This window comes from Sapajus apella, unplaced genomic scaffold, assembly GCF_009761245.1.
Source record: "Sapajus apella isolate SASKATOON/1434 unplaced genomic scaffold, GSC_monkey_1.0 scaffold35, whole genome shotgun sequence".
Taxonomy (NCBI): Eukaryota; Metazoa; Chordata; class Mammalia; order Primates; family Cebidae; genus Sapajus; species Sapajus apella.
In genome coordinates this window covers 13,720,014-13,742,538 of record NW_022436975.1, presented here as the reverse complement: position 1 = coordinate 13,742,538, position 22,525 = coordinate 13,720,014, and the positions used below count along the sequence as shown (strand labels likewise).

Below are 22,525 nucleotides of genomic sequence, written 5' to 3'. Positions count from 1 at the left end.
AAAATGATCCAGTGATTAGCCATACTGATGGCACTGGAAACTGCAGCTTTGAAATGAAAATGGCACCCTAGATAGTTTTCTAGTTATGTGGCAGGTGTATGGTTGAATAGCTTTAATTTCCTTGGTCATAAAGAAATGTTCTCCATCCAGCAAGCTGAATTTACCTGGGTTAAGATTTGCCTTCAGCAAGCTGTGGAGGAAAAGGGAAGGGAGCGAATGCCTAAAGACAACCACATCAGACTGACATTCATTTCACGGGTATTTCCAGAGCACAGAGTGGTATGAATCAGGATTCATTCAGGATTCATCTCCTGAACCCATCAATGTCCAGAAATGGCTAAAACGTAAAATATCAGAGCAAGGTAAGAAGAAGCACAGCATTTTCAATCTTCTGCTTGTTTCTGCTTGTGACTTTAGTCCCTGGGAACCTTTCCCTAAAAATCAGTTCCTCTCAACATTTCTATGCAGCATTTTATTTATTGGTCCATCAGTGATACAAATATGTATTTTTTAAATGTCTAAACATAACTAAAATACCAAAAAAAAAAAAAAAAAAAACACTGAAGAGCAGCTACGGGCAATTCATTCTGAAAAACAACACTAGTTTAAAGCAGTTGTGCATGACAAAAACCTTTAAAGTGAACTTTTCAAATATGGAAAAACTCATTTCCTTTTCTGTCAGAAGATGCATGGAGAGCATTCTCTTTTACAATATTAAAGAAAACACAGGTAATGAGAGAGAAGCCAAATTAATGCCACTATGAGAAAACATGCATTTTACATTCAAGGCACTCTCTCTGTTTATTAATATTTATTTCCTGAGAACTTAAAAAATTAATTGAGATGGAAAGAAATAAGAGAACAAATAAAAAGACATGAAAAACAGAGAGAAGAGCATATCGAGAATATGGAGAAGGGCAGCTATACCAACTATGCAAACTGTGAAAACTAGATTTGAGTATTATACGTTTAAAAAGCTAACTAACAAAAGCAAAGACTTCAAAAATAAAATACCATTGTACTTTTCACTTAATTATTTCATCTAACTTCCATTTTAAGTTAATTAGCCATTTAGTTTACTGGCTAATATCTTCTCTCTAAATGTCAGAACCTCTTGAGAAATCACTTTTTGCCCTTGACTGTGTTGTTTATGATAATGACCCAGAGACCCCAAATAAGATGAAATTATATCCAAGTTGCTTTGTTGAGTCAGAAAAAGGATGACTGTTCTTTAGAAATATCTCATTAAAATGTCTCTAATCTGTGGTGTTGGGAAGATGCTGGCCTTGGTGGAGGTGGGGGTGGGCAGCAGGCATCTGTTCCCTATTCTATGGTCGTGACCTCAAGTTGGGAACTTGATGTCTGCCATGATGGGAATATTTGTAGAATTGAAATCAGAAAATGCTGAAAATTAGAATTTGTTTGTATGTATATTTTGAGAACCTATGTTAAACTTTTACCGCACACCACTGAATATGGCACCTAGAAAACAGTGGTTGTGATTCAGGAGAGCAGGGGAAGGAAGTTGCCAAATTATAATGTAGCATAAATACAAGGAAGGGTAGAGGGCTGAAAGACGATATATGTAGAGATGCCCAAGCAAACAGAATGAATGAGAACTCTACAGAACTTGAGTTTAAATAAAGGTAGAGAAATAAAGAAAATATAAAGGCAGTAAGATGTTCCAGAGAAAGTGAAATCAATAGACCCAAAGAAAAATGCATCTTTTCCCCATTTTTTGATCAGATTATTAGATATTTTTGATAGAGATGTTTGAGTTCCTTATATATCCTGGTTATTAACCCCTTGTCAGATGGATAGTTTGCAAATTTTTTCTCCCATTCTATGGGTTGTCTCTTCACTTTGTTGGCTGTTTCCTATGCTGTGCAGAAGCTTTTTAATTTGATGTGATCCCATTTTTCAGTTTGTGGTTTGGTCGCCTGTGTTTGTGGGTATTACTAAACAAATCTTTGTCCAGTCAAATGTCCTGGAGTTTCCCCAATGTTCCATCCTAGTAGTTTTATAGTTTGAGGTCTTAGATTTAGGACTTAAGTCTATTTTAATTTAATTTTTGTATATGGCAAGAGATTGGAGTCCAGTTTCATTCTTCTGCATATGGATATTCAGTTTCCCCAGACCCATTTATTGAAAAGATTGTCATTTCCCTTATGTATGGCTTTGGCACCTTTGTCAAAAATGAGTTAACTATAGATATATGAATTTATTTCTGGGTTCTCCATGCTGTTCCATTGATCTATGTGTCTGTTTTTTATGCCAGTATCATGCTGTTTCAGATACTATAGCTCTGTAGTATAATTTGAAGTCAGGTATTGTGATTCCTCCAATTTTGTTATTTTTGTTAAGGACAGCTTTCACTATTCTAGATCTTTTGTGATTTCATATAAATTTTAAGATTATTTGCTCTATTTCTGTGAAGCATGTCATTGGTATTTTGGTAGAGATTACATTGAATCTATGGATTGCCTTGGGTAGTGTGGATATTTTAACAATACTGATTCTTCCAATCCGTAAACATGGAATATCTTTCCATTTTTGGTGTTCTCTTACAATTTCTTTCATCAGTGTTTCATAGTTTTTGTTGCAGAGATCTTACACTTTTTTGGTTAATTCCTAGGCATTTATTTCTGTTTGTAGCTATTATAATGGCATTACTTTCCAGGTTTCTTTTTTATATTGCTCACTGTTGGCATACAGAAATGCTACTGATTTTTGTATGTCGATTTTGTATCCTGCAACTTTACTAAATTTATTAGTTCTTATATTTTTGGTGGAGTCTTTAGGTTTTCTTAAATATAAAATCATATCATCTGCAAACAAGGCTAATTTGACTTCTTCCTTTCCAATTTGGATGGCTTCTATTTCTTTCTTTTATCTGATTGCTCTAGTTCATATTCTGGTAGTATTCTGAATAACAGTAATGAAAGTGGGCATCCTTGCTGAGTTCCAGATTTTAGAGACAAGTCTTTCAGTTTCTCCCCTTTCAATATGATATTAGCTGTGGGTCTGTTATATATGGCTTTTATATGTTGAGGTAATTACTTCTATATCCAGTTTTTTTAAAGGTTTTTATCATGAAGGGATGTTGAATTTTATCAAATGCTTATTCAGCATTAATTGAAATGATCATATGGTTTTTGAGCTACTTCTCAAAAGAAGACATACAAATGGCCAACAGGTATATAAAAAGGTGCTCAACATTATTGATTGCCAGAAAAATGCAAACTAACTCTACAATAAGATATAATCTCACCCCAGTTAAAATGTCTTATATCCAAAAGACAGGCAATAGCAAATGCTGGCGAGGATGTGGAGAAAAGGAAAACCCCGTACACTCTTGGTGGAGGGTGTAAATCATTACAAGCACTATGGAGAACGGGTTGAAGTTCCTCAAAAAACTAAAAATAGAACTACCATATGATCCAGCAATCCCACTTCTAGGTTTATACCTCAAAGAAAGAAAATCAGTATATCAAACGACATCTGTACTCCCATGTTTAATGCAGCACTGTTCACAATAGCCAAGATTTGGAAGCAACCTCTGTCCTTAACAGATGAAAGGATAAAGAAAATGTGGCAATTATACACAATGGAGTACTATTTAACCATAAAAAGAATAAGATTCTGTCATTTGCATCCTGTCATTTGCCAGAACATGGATGGAACTAGAGATCATTATGTTAAGTGAAATAAGCCAGGCACAGAAAGATAAACTTCACATGTTCTCACTTACTTGTGGAGCTAAACATTAAAACAACTGAACTCATGGAAACATGGAGCAGAATGATAGTTACCAGAGGCTGAGAAGGGTAATGGGAGTTAAAGGAAGTTGAGAGGTTAATGAGTACAAACAATAGAATGAACAAGGTCTAGTATTTAATAATATAACAGGTTGACTATAGTCAATAATAATTTAATTTACATTTTAAAATACCTAAAGAAAGTATAATTAGATTGTTTGTAACACCAAGAATGAATGCTTGAGATGATGAAAACCCCATTTATCTTGATGTGATTATCACTCATTGCATGCCTGTATCATACAATCTCATGTACTCCATAAATATATACACCTACTATGTGCCCAGAAAATTAAAAATTAAAAGCTTAAAAAGAATAAACAAAATAAAATAAAACTGGAAAAGCATAGATATTTTAAAAAGAACAATGGAATTATTTCTGAAAGAAGGTAAAAGTCTGTACACTATAAAGAATAGGATGAAAATAAATATCTATCTTTTCATAAAAAGTTACAAAGTAAAGGTAATCAGGATCTCAATAAAAAGGAAGAAAGGAAGGCAAGAAAGAAAGAAGGTGGAGAGGAGGGAAGTAAGAAGGGAAAGAAACCAAATAAGATGCATAAGGAAAGCATGGTTCAAAAAAATACCAGAAAATTAAAATGGGACATGATTTTAATGTAAATCTGAAGAAACCATTGAAATAGTCTTCTTGAGTGTCACAGCAAAGGAAACATTGGAGCTGCAGTTGAGAAATGCAACCCTAGCTCATGCTAGGTGCTGCATGAAAAATATTCCACAGTCATTATAACTGTTGTATTAGATTATACTTTTAAGAATCAAATTGTAAAAAACTTGAGAGTCTTCGACATGGTTATTGAACAAAATATTCATGTTATTTGACCATATAAAGTATATCTAAGAGAGGTTGGGATAGGCTGAATGTTATGTGTCTATATTCTGTATGTTATGGCAAGGAGGATGGAACATGTTTTGAAATACTTCCTGCAGGGTCAGGTGTTTTCTTATGAGGCTCCAAGGTGAAATTAACATTTCCCATAAATCTATGAATCATTAGCCATACCCCACATTAGCCACCTATACTTCTGGTAACTCAATAAAAGTCTCTGCTTGCTTCTTTCATGCTCAAGCAATGTATATAGAGACAAATAGGAGTGCCTTTAAAATACAATGTTTCTTATTGACCCATTGATATGATTTGTCTCTGTGTCCCTATCCAAATCTCATCTTGTAGCTCCCATATTTCCCAAATGTTGTGAGAGGAACCCAGTGGGAGATCACTGAATCATGGGGGCAGGTGTTTCCTGTGTTCTTCTCATGATGCTGAATAAGTCTCACAAGAACTGAAGGTTTTAAAAAGGGGAGATTCTCTACACAAGCTCTCTTCTCTTGTCTGCTGCCATGTGAAACGTGCCTTTCACCTTCAGCCATGATTGTGAGGCTTCCCCAGCCATGTGGAACTATAAATCCAATAAACTTCTTTCCATTGTAAGTTGCCTAGTCTCAGGCATGTCATTATCGAAACTGTGAAAACTGACTAATACAGTAAATTGGCACCTGTAGAGTGAGGCATTGCTGAAAATATACTCAAAAACGTGGCAGCAACTTTGAAACTAGGTAACAGGCAGAGGTTGGAACAGCTTGGAGGGCTCAAAAGAAGATGGGAAAATGTGGGAAATCTTGAAACTCCCTGGAAACTTGTTGAATGGCTTTGACAAAAATACTGATGGTGATATGAATAATAAGGTCCAGGCTAAAGTGGTCTCAGATGGAGATGTGTAATTTGTTGGGAACTGGAGCAAAGGTGACTCTTGTTATATTTTAACAAAGAGACTGGTAGCATTTTGTCCCTGCCCTAGAGATATGTGAACTTGAGAGACATTATTTAGGGTATCTGGTGGAAGAACTTTCTAAGCAGCAAAGCTTTCAAGAGGTGACTTGGGTACTGTTAAAGGCATTTAGTTTTGAAAGGGAAACAGAACATAGAAGTTTGGAAAATTTGTAGCCTGACAAAACGATAGAAAAGAAAATCTCATTTTCTGAGGTGAAATTCAAGCCAGCTACAGAAATTGCATAAGTAACAAGAAGCTGAATGTGAATTCCCAAGACAATGGGGAAAATGTCTGCAGAGCATGTCAGAGGTCTTCATGGCAGCCCCTCCAATGACAGGCCCAGAAGCCTAGGAGGAAAATAACCCCAGGGTTCCTACGCTATGTGCAGCCTAGGGACTTGGTGACCTATTTCCCAGTTGCTCCAGCTGAGTCGAAAGGGGCCAACATAGAGCTTGGGACAAGGCTTTAGTGGGTGCAAGCCCCAACCCCTGGCAGCTTCCGCGTGGCGTTGAGGCTGCAGGTTCACAGAAGTCAAGAATTGGGGTTTGGAAACCTCTGTCTGGATTTCAGAAGATGTAAGGAAATGCCTGAATGCCCAACAGAAGTTTGCTGCAGGGGCAAGACCCTCATGGAGAACCTCTGCTAGGGCAGTGTGAAAGAGAAATGTGGGGTTGGAGGTCCCACACAGAGTCCCACTGGGGTACTACCTAGTGGAGTTGTGACAAGAGGGCCACCATCCTCCAGACTCCAGAATGGTAGATCCACCAACAGCTTGCACTATGTGCCTGGAAAAGTCATAGACACTCAACACTAGCCCATGAAAGCAGCTGGGAGGGAGGCTGTACCCTGCAAAGCCACAGGGGCGGAGCTGCCCAAGACCATGGCAACCAACCTCTTCCATCAGTGTGGCCTGGATATGAGATGTGGAGTCAAAGAAGATCATTTGGAACTTTGAAGATTTGACTGCTCTGCTGGATTTTGTACTTGCATGGGGCTACAGAAATTTGTTTTCACCAATTTCTCCCATTTGGAACAGCTGTATTTGCCCAATCCCTGTATCCCCATTGTATCTACGAAGTAGCTAACTTGCATTTGGTTTTACTGGCTCACAGACAGAAGGAACGTGCCTTGTCTCAGGTGAGACTTTGGACTGTGGACTTTTGTGTTAATGCTGAAATGAGTTGAGGCTTTGGGGGACTGTTGGAAAGGCATGATTGGTTTTGAAATGTGAAGATATGAGATTGGGGAGGGCTAAGGGGTGAAATGATATGGTTTGACTCTGTGTCCCCACCCACATCTCATCTTGTAGCTCCTATAATTTCCATATGTTATGGGACGGACCTGGTTAGAGATGTTTGAAACACAGAGGTAGGTCTTTCCTGTGCTATTCTCACAATAGTGAATAAGTCTCATGAGATCCGATGGTTTTAAAAATGGGAGGTTCCCTCTCCAAGCTCTCTTCTCTTGTCTGCCACCATGTGAGACATGTCTTTCACCTTCTCAGGCATGTGGAACTGCAAGTCCAATAAACCTCTTTTCTTTGTAAATTGCCTAGTCTCGAGTATGTCTTTGTGAGCAGCTTGAAAACGGACTAATGCACCCAAATACGATGATTAATGCTTCATGTGGTATTCTGCTTAATTGTTCATAACAGTTATTCTTAATTTTAAAAATTAATTTACACTTAAAACTAAAGAGCTATGAAAACTTCAGATGACCAAACATGTTCCTTGGCATTTGGATAAACTTGGATAGACCAAATTGGTCTATAGGATAAGCTTCTGCCCAAACAAGAGTTAAGAAAGAAGGCTCATTCTTGTGGCGTGAGTACCCCTGGAGATTCAACTTCACAATAAGAAAAGTGAGCTGCCTTTTACTCTAATTCCACTTGGATTTTTTTCCCTGTTTACTAAAGATAGATGCAATGAAAAAGATTAAAACAGGGTCAAACATATTGGCAGAATCATAGGAAAGCATTTGATCAAACCATAGTTTCACAAAATAAATTAAAATGTACTCTATGACTACCACTCTCTTGTGTGTAGTCTCTAGCCTGGGAATTCATGTGATAAATATTTCATAAACATGAAGCATCAACGCTTTCCTTAAAGTGGAGTTCTAAAAGCTCTAAGTATCATTCTTATTAGCTAAATTGGTATTTCTTAGGCCATTTCAAGTCTTGGGTTACTGAAATAGACTCTTTATTGTTGTTGTTTGTTTTGTTATTTTGCAGATAAAGTCTCACTCTACCACCTAGGCTGGAGTGCACTGTTGCAATCTCAACTCACTGCAACCGCTGCCTCCCGAGTTCAAGTGATTCTCCTGCCTCAGCCTCCCAAATAGCTGGGACTACAGACATGAGCCACCATCCCTGGCTAAATTTTGTATTTTTAGTAGAAAGAGGTTTCACCTTGTTGGCCAGTCTGGTAACAAACTCCTGGCCTCAAATGATCTACCCACTTTGTCTTCACAAACTGTTGAGATTACAGGCATGAGCCACCCTGCCTAGCCTGAAGTAGTCTTCTTTATGTCTAGAAATTTCATGTAGGTCCCAGATCCACAACACTTTCTTTGCTCTAAAATCTCTTAGCTACTCAACTCCCAAGGGACTTTTCATGCTTGAGGTTGATGAAGCCCAACTTCTGTGTACATCAGCATGGGTTAGGCCAAGTACAGTCTTATATTTTAAACTGTAATTTCAGAATATTATTTTCAGGACTCTGAAAAAAAAATAGCATTTGTATCATTATCCTACTTCATCATGTCATACCACAAACAGTCCTAATAACCTAGAGAGTTGCCACTATGCTAGAGCAAGGCTATTCTGGAGAAGTTTCCATGTGTTTACAGCCAGGTGAATAAGCCTTAGGATGAATGCAGACTTTCAGATGGAACTAGGAATTCTATATTGGTAATGCTTGTGATGCAGTTCAACCTACAAAGACAGTTACAGTCTAATACATCACCTCCTTTTCCTATTATTTAGCCTTTGGTACCATCCCTGGCAGCCTGAATGGTCACTAGTGCTTATGTACTTAGGCAAGGTGGAAATGCACATGCTTAGAGAAAGAGTACTTTCCTTAATGTCAAATGTGATTGTCTAAGTTGTTCCTTGAACTAGCTCTTCTAGGTGAAATAATTGTCTGCAGAATATTTGAAAAGGCTACTTGAATTCTGTTTATACATTTTTGAGTCCCTATATCTCAAGGAAGTCAAATGGACATTTCCTAGCCTTAAAATTCAATAATAAAGATGTAAACTACTTGGTCAGGTAAACAGTATAGGATCTCAGAAAATAGCTACACATTGTCCTGCAAATCTATTCTTTTTAAGAGATAAGGAACTGTGGATCACATCTTAAGGAAAGTTTTCTATTAAAAAGGAATGAATATTACATTGCAAATAGATTTATGGAAGCTGATGAACTGAAAACGTACATGTGAAGGACATCTATGTATCACCAATTAACTCAGGAAAGCCTTTTGTTTTTCTTGTGCACTGACTCAGCATATCAACTGGCAGAGTAAAAATGATTTCACAAATTTTTCAATATGTCAGAAAAAGGCCAGTGCACTAAAGAAATGTTCTAAGGCCTACAAAATGGTATACTATGGATATGACACTATTGGTCACTTCGGTTTTTTATATTTATTAATCTAATTTGATGCTAAGAAAGTAGGAAAAGTATTATTATCCATATTGGATATAGGAAGAGACTCAGAATGATCAAATAATCAGCCTCAGAGCTGGGACCTAGTATGTTTATGCTCTGACCATACCACTCTGAAATCATGAGATCAAAATGAACACTGCTTAATGTGGTTAAATCCGGAAATAAGCTTTATTATAAAATGTGAGAAATAATATAGGAAGGATGATTCTGTGTTTCATGATTTAGTCCTCCTTCTTCTTCATCCCACCCATATCTAGTTAGGGCTTAGATAGGGCCCCAAGCCTTTACAAGAGGCAAGTTGTACTTTTCAGAAACTTATTAGCTCTGCTACCTTATTCAACCTTCAAATTATCAAAAGTAGGTAACAGTAAAATTTGCTGCTAAATAATAAGATATGCACATCAAAAACATAGATAGCATTCAATAAGTAGAAACAGCAGTGTATTTATTTCCTATTATTATTCCAGTGCGCTAACAAATTACCAAAACTTACATTACTTTATTGTCTTTTGTAGTTCAGAATCTAAAAGAGCATGGGCTAAAATCAAGGAATCAGAAGGGCTGTATTCCTTCTGGAGGTCCTAAGGGAGACTTCTTTTTCTTAAATTTTCCAGCTTCTAGAAGCTGCCCACTTCCCTTTCCCTTGATAGGTGGCCCTCTTCCTCCATCTCCAAAGCCAGCCACAGTGGGTTGAGTCCTCAAGCTGTCATCACTCTGTTCCTTCTTACCTGTCTCCTCCTTTTTCCACTTATAAAGACCTTTGTAATTACATGGAGCCCTTTTGGATAATTTAGGAAAATCTTTCAAGAACAGCTAAATACTTAATCCCATCGGTGATGTGAATTCTCCTTTGCCATGTAAAGTAAAATATCAACGCATTCCAGTGATTGGGACACGCACACCTTTGAGACCAATATTCTGCCTACCACACAGTTGTTACTTCTTTCTCTGTCAATTTGGAATTCCCTTGATAATGGTACCCTGCCTGCTAGTGAGCATGTATGCACATTTCAGCCCAGCCCTCACCAGTCTGGGAAGAATTTTGAGTCTTCCCTTTTCTCCTCCCAACCCAGAAAACCACACCTGTGCTAATGTTACTTTCTATTCAACTCCTGCTTGGACCAACCCCATTACTGAGGTGACCAGGACTTCTCCCACAGCATCCTGCATCCATTGGAAGTTTTCTTTCCAGAAAAATTCATTGAAGTAGCATTATAATTCAAAATTTGTAATATAGGTATAAGAATTTTGATGTAAAGAAATATAGCCTTAACTCTGCAAAAGTACTTATAAAGCTATATCCACAAGGCATATTAGAAAGAAAAAGAAAAAGATTTCCAGTATGTATCATAGAGTATATATATATATACATATATACACTAGTAATAACCCATTTAATAGTATGAACAAATTCCTTTTCTTTGCCTAGAAAAATCACTTTCATGTCTATACTAAGGAAAATCATTTGAGCTATGTCTAGTGATACTTAATGATCAAAGGTAACATTTAGCACTTATGCAGCGATTTTTATTATCAAGCCACTCTACTGACATAATCAAATTCAAGATACTTTGACTCTTTAAAGATGAATCAATTGAAAAAAAAGTTGGAGCTGTTGTCTCTGGAGTCCAGGGTATGGTATGTTTTGTGGTGACAGGCATTATGAAAACCACATGATAACAGATGACTAGATGAAGAGAAAGATTTGACATACATGATTAACGTAATATGGAAAGATGGCAATGAAAGCATCAAAAAAAATTTTTAAATGCTTCTGCTCCAACCACTAGAATGTAATTCACTATTTTCTTTTAGATTCAGTTTCACAAATGTAAAGCCATTAATTAATTTTTTTCTTTCTTTTGTTCATTTATTCATTTATTCAACAACTACAATTTAACAATTACGAAGTAAGCACTAAGAGTATAAAGGTGAGTGGCAGAATTATTGGTCTGAAGGAGCTAGTTCTTACTCTAATGGAGAAGATAGGCATAGATGAAATAATTATAATACAATATTATATATGCTATAGTAAAGGAACGTCTGAAGAGCCAGAGGAACAAAGAGTAAAGGTGTTTAACCTCTGCCTGACAAGACAAGCATATTCAAGATACCTTTACAAAGAGGCTGCTGTTGAACACTATTCTTAAGGCATGGCCAAAGGTATTCCAGCAGAAAAGGGTGGGGGCAGAACAATTAAAGCTAAAGGTAGAACAAAGCATTTTCATGAGTCATGCAATGTTTGATGTGCCTCTGGCTTACAAGGGTGATGGTTTGACTTTGGATTTTTTGACTTTACAATGGTGCAAAAGCAACAAGCACTCACAGAAAGTGTACTTTGAGTACCTATACAACTACTATGTTTTTCATTTTCAGTATGTATATTCGATAAATTATAAGATATTCAATACTATAAAACAAGCTTTGTGTTAGGTGATTTTGCCCAACTGTAGGCTAATTTAAGTGCTTAATGTGAATACATTTAAGAGATGCTAGGATAAATTATACCACTCAGTATGTTTGGTGTATTAAGTGTATTTTTGACTTTCCATATGTTCACTTTACAATGGGTTTATCAGGACATAACCCCATCACAAGTGAAGTAGCATCTATATTCAATTTTAGCTTCACTAAATTCAAGTCGACTTTCAAGTTTTTAAAATTGCAAAAGTTGTAGAGGCAACATGATGTAGTGGTAGATACTCAGACTCTTGGGCTAGACCATTTGGTTTCAAATCCTGGCTCTCCCGTTTATATTAACATGTGATCCTGAGCAACATTCTTAAACTCTGTGCCTTGGTTCCCCCTCTGCCAAATCAGGAAAATAATAGAAACTTTAGTTGTTGTTTTGGTAATGAAATTAGTTAATATGTATAAGGCATTTAAATCCATGCACAGTACTTTCATAAAACACACACACAATACACACACGTGTGCATAAGTATACCTATATACATACATATATATCGGTACATACTGCATATAGACATGTTTGGTCTTATATAATGATACAAAAATGACGTTTATAATGGGGTGACTGGAAATTAAATGTCTAATATTATAAGATAGTAAAAGTACCAGTTGATATATCCAAAAAATAAAATACTAAATACCCATAAAATAGTGTATCTCCAATATGTATTGATATAAAAATCTGATCACAATATCTTATATAGGAAAAAATCATGTTTACATATAATGGGATTCTACTTAATAACATGAAATTCATATTTATTCATTCAATCAACAAATATTTTGAAATCTTTCCAAGTGTATGAAATCTTGTATAGTTATGCCTATAAATCATTTATGTGTATAGGTGTGTGTATGGAAACATACAATAGTAAATTCATATATCTAAATTACCTCTGAGTAGTAAAATATTGGTTGTTTAAAAATTATTGCTATTCTAATTTTTTTTTTTTTTTTTGAGACGGAGTTTCACTCTTGTTACTCAGGCTGAAGTGCAATGGTGCGATCTCGGCTCACTGCAACCTCCGCCTCCTGGGTTCAGGCAATTCTCCTGCCTCAGCCTCCCGAGTAGCTGGGACTACAGGCACGCGCCACCATGCCCAGCTAATTTTTGTATTGTTAGTAAAGACGGGGTTTCACCATGTTGACCAGGATGGTCTCGGTCTCTTGACCTTGTGATCCACCCACCTCGGCCTTCCAAAGTGCTGGGATTACAGGCGTGGCTATTCTAATTTTTAAAAATATTTTAGTCAACAAACACAAATTATCTGTGTTAAAAAGGGATTTTTCTCCCAGTGTGTGTGTTTGTATGTTTTATCTCCACTCACAGTAGGTAATACATTTTACCACATATGTACTGAAACAAAATATCAAGAAGCATTAGTTAATTTCATTATGTGTGATATAACCTGGTCTGTTTTGTTCTTATTTATTTATTTGTTTATTTGAGACAGAGTCTTGCTCTGTCACCCAGGCTGGAGTGCAGTGGCGCAACCTCAGCTCTGCAACCTCTGCCTCCTGGGTTCAAGCTATTTTGTGCCTCAGCCTTCTGAGTTGCTGGGACTACAGTTGCGTGCCACAGCACCTGGCAAATTTTTTGTATTGTTAGTAGATATGAGGTTTCACCGTGTTAGCCAGGGTGGTCTTGATTTCCTGACCTCGTGATCTGCCCGCCTCCACCTCCCAAAGTGCTGGGAGTGCAGGTGTGAGCCACTACACCCAGTCCTGTTCTATTTTATTACATTTAATTATATAATGCTAGCTAGACCAACTAAATTGATTTTCCAACCTACAAATGGGCAAGCCAAGAAGTGGAGTTTGTACAACTCCTGTGTAGAGTACATATGGTGGAAGGTGCCTCACAAGGGGAAAAGAAAAGTAGGGTATACCTCGTTAAAGACTTTGGAATTTACCTTGCAGTTACTGGGAAACCACTGAAGGATTTATTTCTTGCATAAAGAAGTTTCATAAATGGCATTATTCTTTAAAAACACCTCTGTCAGGTTTGGAGCTGTTTGGATCTTGCTCTGTAATGAGGGTGAGGTGATAGTGAGGTTGAGGGTAGGGCTTAGGTGGAAAGTAGGGAGCAAGGCAGAGGCTATTGCAATGAGCTGGTGAGAGATCACATGGATGTGAACTCAAACCATGGCCAAAGGGATTTAGAAGAGGGACCTTGTGGAATTATTTTAAAAATTAGCATCTAAAGGTCAATTACTTGTGTGAAGTGACAAATAAAATCTGTCAGTTCTGCTTAAGTCTTCACAGTGACCAAGAAAACCTGCTGGGTGACTATTGCTACAATCATTGAAAGCAGGGAAGAAAATCACAGTCTTGAAACTAATGTGTTTGAATCCCTATGGAAGGTATTACACAGTATCAGACTAGAGTCAAATGTGGGTTTTCTCTGTCCTTTGATTTAAGGCAAATTAACACCTAGTGTGTACGGTTTACCTGATGATTGTGCACTTCAGTGCCTCAAAGCAAGGAGTTTTGAAATTCTTTGCGGAGCTCAGTACTAGGTTTGGAAGCTCTCTCCTCCCCATCTGTCAATGTGTGCATGGAGAAGTCAAGCATTTTCTTAATGTACATTAAACCAAATACAATTAGAATAATTCAAATAATAGGTGAAGATTGGGTACAAAACATCATGTAAAGAAACCTAAAGCCTGCTAAAAATAACTTATGAGTTAGTTATTAGCTGTCAGAGATTACTGCGATCATTTCTTCTCTTATATCAACCCAGTTAGCTTAACTAAATATAAAGAGTTTCAAGCTATGGTGTTTAACTCTGGGAAATGTGGTTCTTATAATTAAGTAAACTTTTGAAATATTTCCTTTGGTGGTACACATTTCAGAAATAATCTTACATTTTACTAATAGGTTTTTGCCAAGTGAAGGGTTTTTATATTTGTTTTCAAGCAGCACTAAAGACACTGATATAGACATAAAATAAATCATGCTATAAAAATTTAGGGAATAGATACTCTCCTTTCTTGCCTTATACTAACTCAATAATGTTCTATGTAAGAATGTCACAAAAAATAGGCACAAGGGAATAATCTGTTAATATTGCTCAAGGATATCCCTTGATCTCAAAGAGGGTGATTTCATCATTTGATTTAGCATCTAAGTATCCTTCCTCTTCCAAAAAATTGTCCCCCAATCTAACACCTCTTCTTTCTAACTCACATGCAAAAGGCAATCTTAAAGAATGCAGTTATAGTTCACACATAGCTCAAGCCATGAATAAGGCAGTCATTTTAGCAAAAGCCCAATGTACCAATTTGTTACAGAACAGTGATTGGAGATTGAATTTGAATTGAATTGATGACTCCTCTAGTGGAGTCATCGTGAATCTAAGAGCACTAAAGTTGAACCCCTAGTATGGGTGACCCACACAATCCCACAAACAAGCTGGCAGGAACACAGCTACCATGGCATTTAGGACTCCCATGGTGGCTTTACATAAATGGCAACCCAGCATGAGATGACAGAAGACAGGGTTATGGGCCAAAAGTTTCTTTAAGAACATTTTCTCATTTTTATTTGTGGTAGAGATGACCTGCAAGAAGTTTTTCTTTTAAAAAATCTCTTTAAAGTGCACATTTTCAGCAAGAACAAGAAATTTTGTTTGAAAATGAAATTGTTTCCTCTTTGGAAAATAATATTTAGAAAAAAACCTTCTCATGTGAAAGTACTTATGCTATAGATAAGTGATTCTCATTTGAAAGTCAGAATGTACAATAAACACTTATGTAAGGCACAGTTGATGATGTTAAGCTAGGTTAACACCATCAACTATTTATCTTTCTTTTTGCCTTTTCTTCTGCTATTCTAAATTCATCATGTAGCAGCTCCTTGAGTACTCTATTTCTGTTCATATCCTGGAAAAGGTAAACCACTGACAGTTGCAGTAAATCACTGACAACAGAATGTGTCTTTGGTTGTAGAACTAATGAAAACATTAGACAAAGATTAGGTGTTTCTGGTGTAACACTGCATTTTATTTTTTTTTCTTCTTCACACTTACCATTAACGGATAGCTGTGACCTAACTTGGTGAATGGTCTTCATCAACTTTATGTGGGTGTTTTTATTCCTCAACATCTCGAGGGACAAACTCTTTTAAACAACTCTCAAGGGACACTCATTTCTCTTCATCATGTGCTTATACTCTGTGGTGGTTGGAATGTCTCTTGAAGGACCAGTAAAGCTTGATTAGCTTCTTAGTTTTCAGGGGTTTTAAAGAATATAAGTTTATAAAGAGGCTAAATAAAACAGAGGCTATCAAATGCTCTGTCTCTCAGCTTTCTGCTAGTGACAGGAAACTATCTACATGTTAAGTCCTGGACCTGTGATGCAGGTGGCCATATGGAGATACACTGTGAACACCCTCAGCTTTTATGTCAGCCACACCTTCATTCTTGCTTCCAGTCAGAATCCATATTTGTAAGTTCCTTTATAGGAATAATGCCTTTTCTGATGATTTATATGCAATAAGTATAATTAATTACTGTTTCATACTTCAGCTGAAAGTATTGCTAACATTACAGAAACACATATTTACAATGCTATGACCTATGTTGCAACAAACCTCGTATTTTAAAGTAAAATAAAGACTCCTGTTTTTACAAATCTATTTCCATTTCTGATAAAGTTAGGGGAAGAAGAGTTAGTATTTGCCCATCATTACTTTGTGGTTGGCATTACATATAGTAGCCCATTAATCCTAATTTAGAAATCCTATGAAGTGGGTGTTTTTGTCCTCATTTTACAGAGATTCTAAAGAAACACCTAACACAGCGAAGAAATACAACTATTATTGGAACCAGCATGAGGACCTCCTTCAGATTTTTACACAGAGTATGGCCTCTCTCTGAAGGTTTAGATTAATTCTTACATTGCTTAAATATTGGAGCTTATAAAGTGTTTTTATAGACATCTTTTTAGTTGAACCTCATTCATGGATTTTTTGATCTGTAGTTGCAAGTTTATAGGAATAAATTCAACGAAACACAGAGAAGACTTCCACCTGCAGGAAGATTTAGTAGACTTTCTTTTCTTTTTTTTTTTTCCCAAAGGAATTAGAAATTAGATGTTTATTGCTACAGTTGTAATCTCACTACTCTTTGGAAAATATCTTTTTTTCCCCATTTATTTATTTTATTGCATTTTAGGTTTTGGGGTACATGTGAAGAACATGCAAGATTACTGCATAGGTACACACGTGGCAGTGTGATTTGCTGCCTTCCTCCCCATCACCTATATCTGGCATTTCTCCCCTTGCTATCTATCCCCAGCTCCCCACCCCCACCATCCCTCCCCTATTTCCCCCCAACTGACCCCAGTGTGTAGTGCTCCCCTCCCTGTGTCCATGTGTTCTCATTGTTCAACACCCACCTATGGGTGAGAACATGCGGCGTTTGATCTTCTGCTCTTCTTTCAGTTTGCTGAGAATGATGGTTTCCAGGTTCATCCATGTCCTTACAAAGGACACAAACTCATCGTTTTTGATGGCTGCATAATATTCCGTGGTGTATATGTGCCACATTTTCCCTATCCAGTCTATCGTCGATGGGCATTTGGGTTGGTTCCAGGTCTTTGCTATTGTAAACAGTGCTGCAATGAACATTCGTGTGCACGTGTCCTTATAGTAGAACGATTTGTAATCCTTTGGATATATACCCAGTCATGGGATTGCTGGGTCAAATGGAATTTCTATTTCTAGGTCCTTGAGGAATCGCCACCCTGTCTTCCACAATGGTTGAACTAATTTACACTCCCACCAACAGTGCAAAAGCGTTCCTATTTCTCCACATCCTCTCCAGCATCTGTTGTCTCCAGATTTTTTATTGATCGCCCTTCTAACTGGCGTGAGATGGTATCTCAATGTTGTTTTGATCTGCGTTTCTCTGATGACCAGTGATGATGAGCTTTTCTATAGTGCTCTTGCTAAGTACATCTAAAACCTTTAACCATCATGCATACAATAAACATAAAATAACTCTAAAAAGTGGAGAGAAGAAGGCCAAGCGTCTAGCAGCCTGAGAAATGGTGAGGTGGTGTCCCTGGGTTTTCTTTTTGCTTTATGTATCCCATTTTTGCAAGAGGTAAAATTGGTAACTCGGAAATGTAAAGGAGTGCAGACAAAAAAGCCCCTTGCCTCCAAATCCTGCTCTCTTTAGGCACAGGAACAGGAAATGGGCAGCATAGCAAAAGAGAAAACTTTTAGACAATAACCACTGTACTCTAGTCAAACACCACATACAAATACATGCGCGCACGCACACCGCCCCCACCCCCCGCAAACTGGCTTAAAACAAATGTGAAATTAAAGATCTTCGGCAAAAAATAAAAAGTCTCAGCTAAGAAATAGGAGATATGAAGAATAAAAAAATTATAGAACTTGAAATTATGATAACTGAAATTAAAGCTCAGTAGGTCGGGTCTACAACACATAGGAGGGGACAGAGATAAGATTCAGTGATGGCTCACGCCTGCAATCACAGCATTTTGGGAGGCCAAAGGCGGGTGGATTACATGAGGTCAGGAGTTCAGGACCATCCTGGCCAACATGGTGAAACTCCATCTCTACTAAAAAATGCAAAAATTAGCCGGGTGTGATGACGGGCACCTATAATGCCAGCTACTTGGGAGGCTGAGACAGAAGAATTGCTTGAACCTGGGAAATGGAGGTTGTAGTGAGCCAAAATCAAACCATTGCACACCAGTCTGGGCTACAAGAGCGAAACTCCGTCTCAAAAAAAAAAAAAAAAAAAAAAAAAGAACTGGAAGATGAAGTAATAAAAATTATTCAGTATGAAAAACATACAGAAAATAGACTGAAAAAAGAAATGAACAAAGACTGAAAGGCCTGTGGGGTTATAACAAAATATCTAACATTTCAGTCACTGGAATCTGGAAAGAAAGGAGAGAGGCTAAGGCTAAAAAATGCTTGAGGAAATAATGACTGAAAATTCCCCAAATTTAGCAAGAGGAATAAACCTAAAGATTCAAGAAGCTGAGTAAACCTTGACAAGAATAAGCCCAAATAAATTCATGGCAAGATATATCATAATTAAACTTCAGAATCTTAAACAGATAAATTTATATTGATAGCCACCAAAGACAATAGCTTACTTGCAGAGAAAACAGTATGCATGACAAAATATTTATCATCAGAAGTTATGGAAACCAGAATGAAAAGCAAAATATATCTCAAATCCTGGGAAAAAACATAAAACTTTATCAAGTATCCTATATTCTGCAAAAATATCCTTTAGGAATTAGTAAAAATCAGGACAGCCTCAGATAAAGAAAAACTTGTTCTTGACAAAATTCGCTGCCAGCAAACTTACCCTGAAAAAAAGGCTAAAGGGAGTTCTCAAAATGGAAAGAAAATGATCAAATAAGAAATTGTGAAGCAACAGGATAGCAGAAAGAATAACAGATATGGGTAAAACAGTAGGTTTTCTTTCTCCGCTTGAGCTTTCTAAATTATATGTTACTGTGGAAGTAAGATTTATAACACCATCTGTTATGGTTCCAAATACATGTGGAGAAACTATTTAAAACAATTATATTAGAAAAGTGGGGAAGTAAATAGACATAAAACAAGGTAAGGTTTCTATACTACCCCTGAAATGGTAAAAAAAAAAAAAAAAAAAAAAGCTCATTATCACTAGTCGTTAGAGAAATGCAAATCAAAACCATATTGAGACACCATCTCATACCAGTTAGAATGGTGATCATTAAAAAATCAGGAGACAACAGATGCTGCAGAGGATGTGGAGAAATAGGAAGCTTTTACACTGTTGCTGGGAGTGTAAATTAGTTCAACTGTTGTGGAAGACAGTGTGGCAATTCCTCAGGGATCTAGAAATAGAAATACCATTTGACTCAGCAATCCCATTACTGGGTATATACCCAAAGGATTATAAATCATTCTATTCTATAAAGACACATGCACACATATGTTTATTGTGGCACTGTTCACAATAGCAAAGATTTGGAACCAACCCAAAGTCCCATCAGTGTTATTATGGATAAAGAAAATGTGGAACACATACACCACGGAATATTATACAGTCATTAAAAAGGATAAGTTCATGTGGTTTGCAGGGACATGGATGATGCTGGAAACCATCATTCTCAGCCAATTGACACAAGAACAGAAAACCAAACACTGCATGTTCTCGCTCATAAGTGGGTGTTGATCAATGAGAACACATGGACACAGGGAGGGGAACGTAACACATTGGGGCCTGATGGGGGTGAGGAGATAGGGGAGGGATAGCAGGGTGTGGGAGAATTGGTGAGGGATAGCAGTAGGAGAAATACCTTATGTAGATGACGGATGATGGATGCAGCCAACCACCATGGCACACGTATATCTATGTAACAAACCTGCACATTCTACACATGTACCCCAGAACTTAAAGTATAATAAATAAATTTTTTAAAAGTAGTCCAAAAGATGGTGGATTTTTGCGTTATCTTTTAGCTTTTACAATTTTTGTTTTATATATTTGATGCTACTTTTTAGATTAATATAAGTTTAATATGGCTGTACTTTTTGACAAATTTAATATTTTATATTTATCCATTATAATATTGATTTTTTTGCCTTAAATTCTATTATGTCTTGTATAGATATATTACCTTGCTTTGCTTCAGTATCTGATATCAACTTTTTCATACTTTCAATTATATACTTTCTATATTCTTATATATTATATGACTAGACTTATTTTTCAGTCTTGCCTGAGAAATCTTTGTGTTTTAAGTCAACTCTTTTGTATAATTATGTTTATTGGGTTAATGATATATTTAGTTTTGTTTCTATTATCCTAGTTTGGTTTTTTATTGACCATTTCTAGGCTTATTTTTTCTACTTTTTGTCCTACTTTTGAGTTAATCTCTTGTTTTCCATTTTCATTTTCCCCTTCATTTGTTTCAAATATGTATGTGTTACTTAACTTTATTTGGTTACCCTAAAAATGGTTGCATACATATATGTTACCAAGGTTTGAAGTTAATCATTATCTTTTAGCTCTTCCAAAGATAAAATAATAACCTTAGAACACCACAATTCCTCAAACAGGTATTTTCTAATGTATACTATTCTATTGACATTATTATTACTTTATTCAGTCAATGTTAGTGTCTGATTTACCAACATATATACCACTTTCTTGTTCATCATTTCTTCTTGTCTCTCAGACCTTCTTTCTGAAAAACATTTTTCCTTTTAAATAATATACTTTCCAATTTGTTAAATGAGGACCTCTTGGTGGAAAATTTTTTCATTTTTTTTTCACTTGGAGGTATGTTTATTTTATTGAAATAGTTTTAGACATTTTCCACTAAGTATATTTTATTTTCTGCATATTAAAAATATGCTTCATTCTCATGATGCTAACAGAAGTATTTTCTTCTGAAGAAAATTTGTCACTTTTATTTTACTCTATCAGATCTTAAAATACTTCTATATTCTTGAAGTTTTGAAGATTTACCACAATATCTGTTTGTGTGGAATTTTAGAGAATGTATTTTTCCTGGTAATTTGAAGTCTTCCTGGAATTTGATGATTAGTACTTTTCATCCATTTTTTAAAAACTCACACCCATTTCCTCTTCAAACATTTACCTAGTTTATGTCTTTTTTTCCTACTAAATCTCCAATAAGTAACAAAGAACTTCTCATTCTATCCCCATGTCTCTCAATTGCCTATACTTTCTAAATCTTGTTTTTCTAATCTACCTTCTGATAATATCCTTAATACTATTTTCCAATTCACTCTTTTCTTTCATTCTTTTGAATCTGCTAAATCTATTCATTTAGTTTTCTTTAAAAAATAATATATCTTAATTCTATTAATTCTATTTTGTTTTTTATTCAAATATGCTTAGTCATCTTGCTCCTTCTTCACTTCAAATCTCTTTTATTTTTAGGCATATTATCTTATACTTATTTCATATTCTATGCCTAATATATTTGTGGATTTAATTCAGCTATTTGTTTTCTCTATCACCTCACATGGATGATACATTGGTTCTTTATGTATTCTGAACTGTTTATTGTGAATTTAGTTCTTTGAAATTTTATCTTTGGGAGTTTTTGTATTGTATGCATTCAAGGTATGCAATATGACATTGTGGCATACATATGCACAGTGAAATAATTACTAGAGTAAAGCAAAATGACATATCAATCTTCTCCCATAGCTAGAGGTGTGCATGTATGTGTGTTTGTGTGTGTGGATTTTGCCATTTGTGACAGAATAGATGAACCTGGAGGGCATTATGCCAAGTGAAATAAACCAAACAGAAAAAGAAAAATACTGCATAATATCACATATTTAGAATCTAAAAAAGCCACATACATAGAAACAGCGAGTGAGTGGTGGTTACCAGGGGTGGAAGTGGGGTGTGGGGAGATGTAAGTCAACTGGTGCAAAATGGCAGTTATGTAGGATGAGAAAGTTTAGAAATCTAATGAACAACACCAGGAGTATCATTAGGCATGTCTTTGGGAAAATTTGTGATTTGTTTCGAATTTAAATAATCTCAGATAGGAATTTTATTTGTTTTCGCATTTTCATCTGTGTTTGCCTGGTGCCTTGAGGTACCAATAGCCTAGAACCATTTAAAATAAATTCTTGCTTATATGTTTTATGAATTACTCGAGTGGAGTGAATTTAGTTTATAAATTCATGTGAAGACTGACATATTTTTGTGAATATGCAGGAGAAATCTTTCTGTTTCTCCACTT

At 36.2% G+C, this 22,525-nt stretch overlaps 1 protein-coding gene and 1 long non-coding RNA gene across 4 annotated transcripts in view; one reads left to right on the top strand and one right to left on the bottom strand.

Moving 5' to 3' along the window:
* NKAIN3 (sodium/potassium transporting ATPase interacting 3) overlaps positions 1 to 22,525 on the bottom strand; it is a 650,466-nt gene that overhangs the window by 344,187 nt on the left and 283,754 nt on the right. The window lies entirely within an intron of this gene.
* Positions 6,854 to 20,208, top strand: LOC116563539. Its single transcript, XR_004274443.1, has 3 exons — positions 6,854 to 6,866; positions 8,439 to 8,440; positions 20,072 to 20,208. It is a non-coding gene; the product is annotated as an uncharacterized LOC116563539 (long non-coding RNA).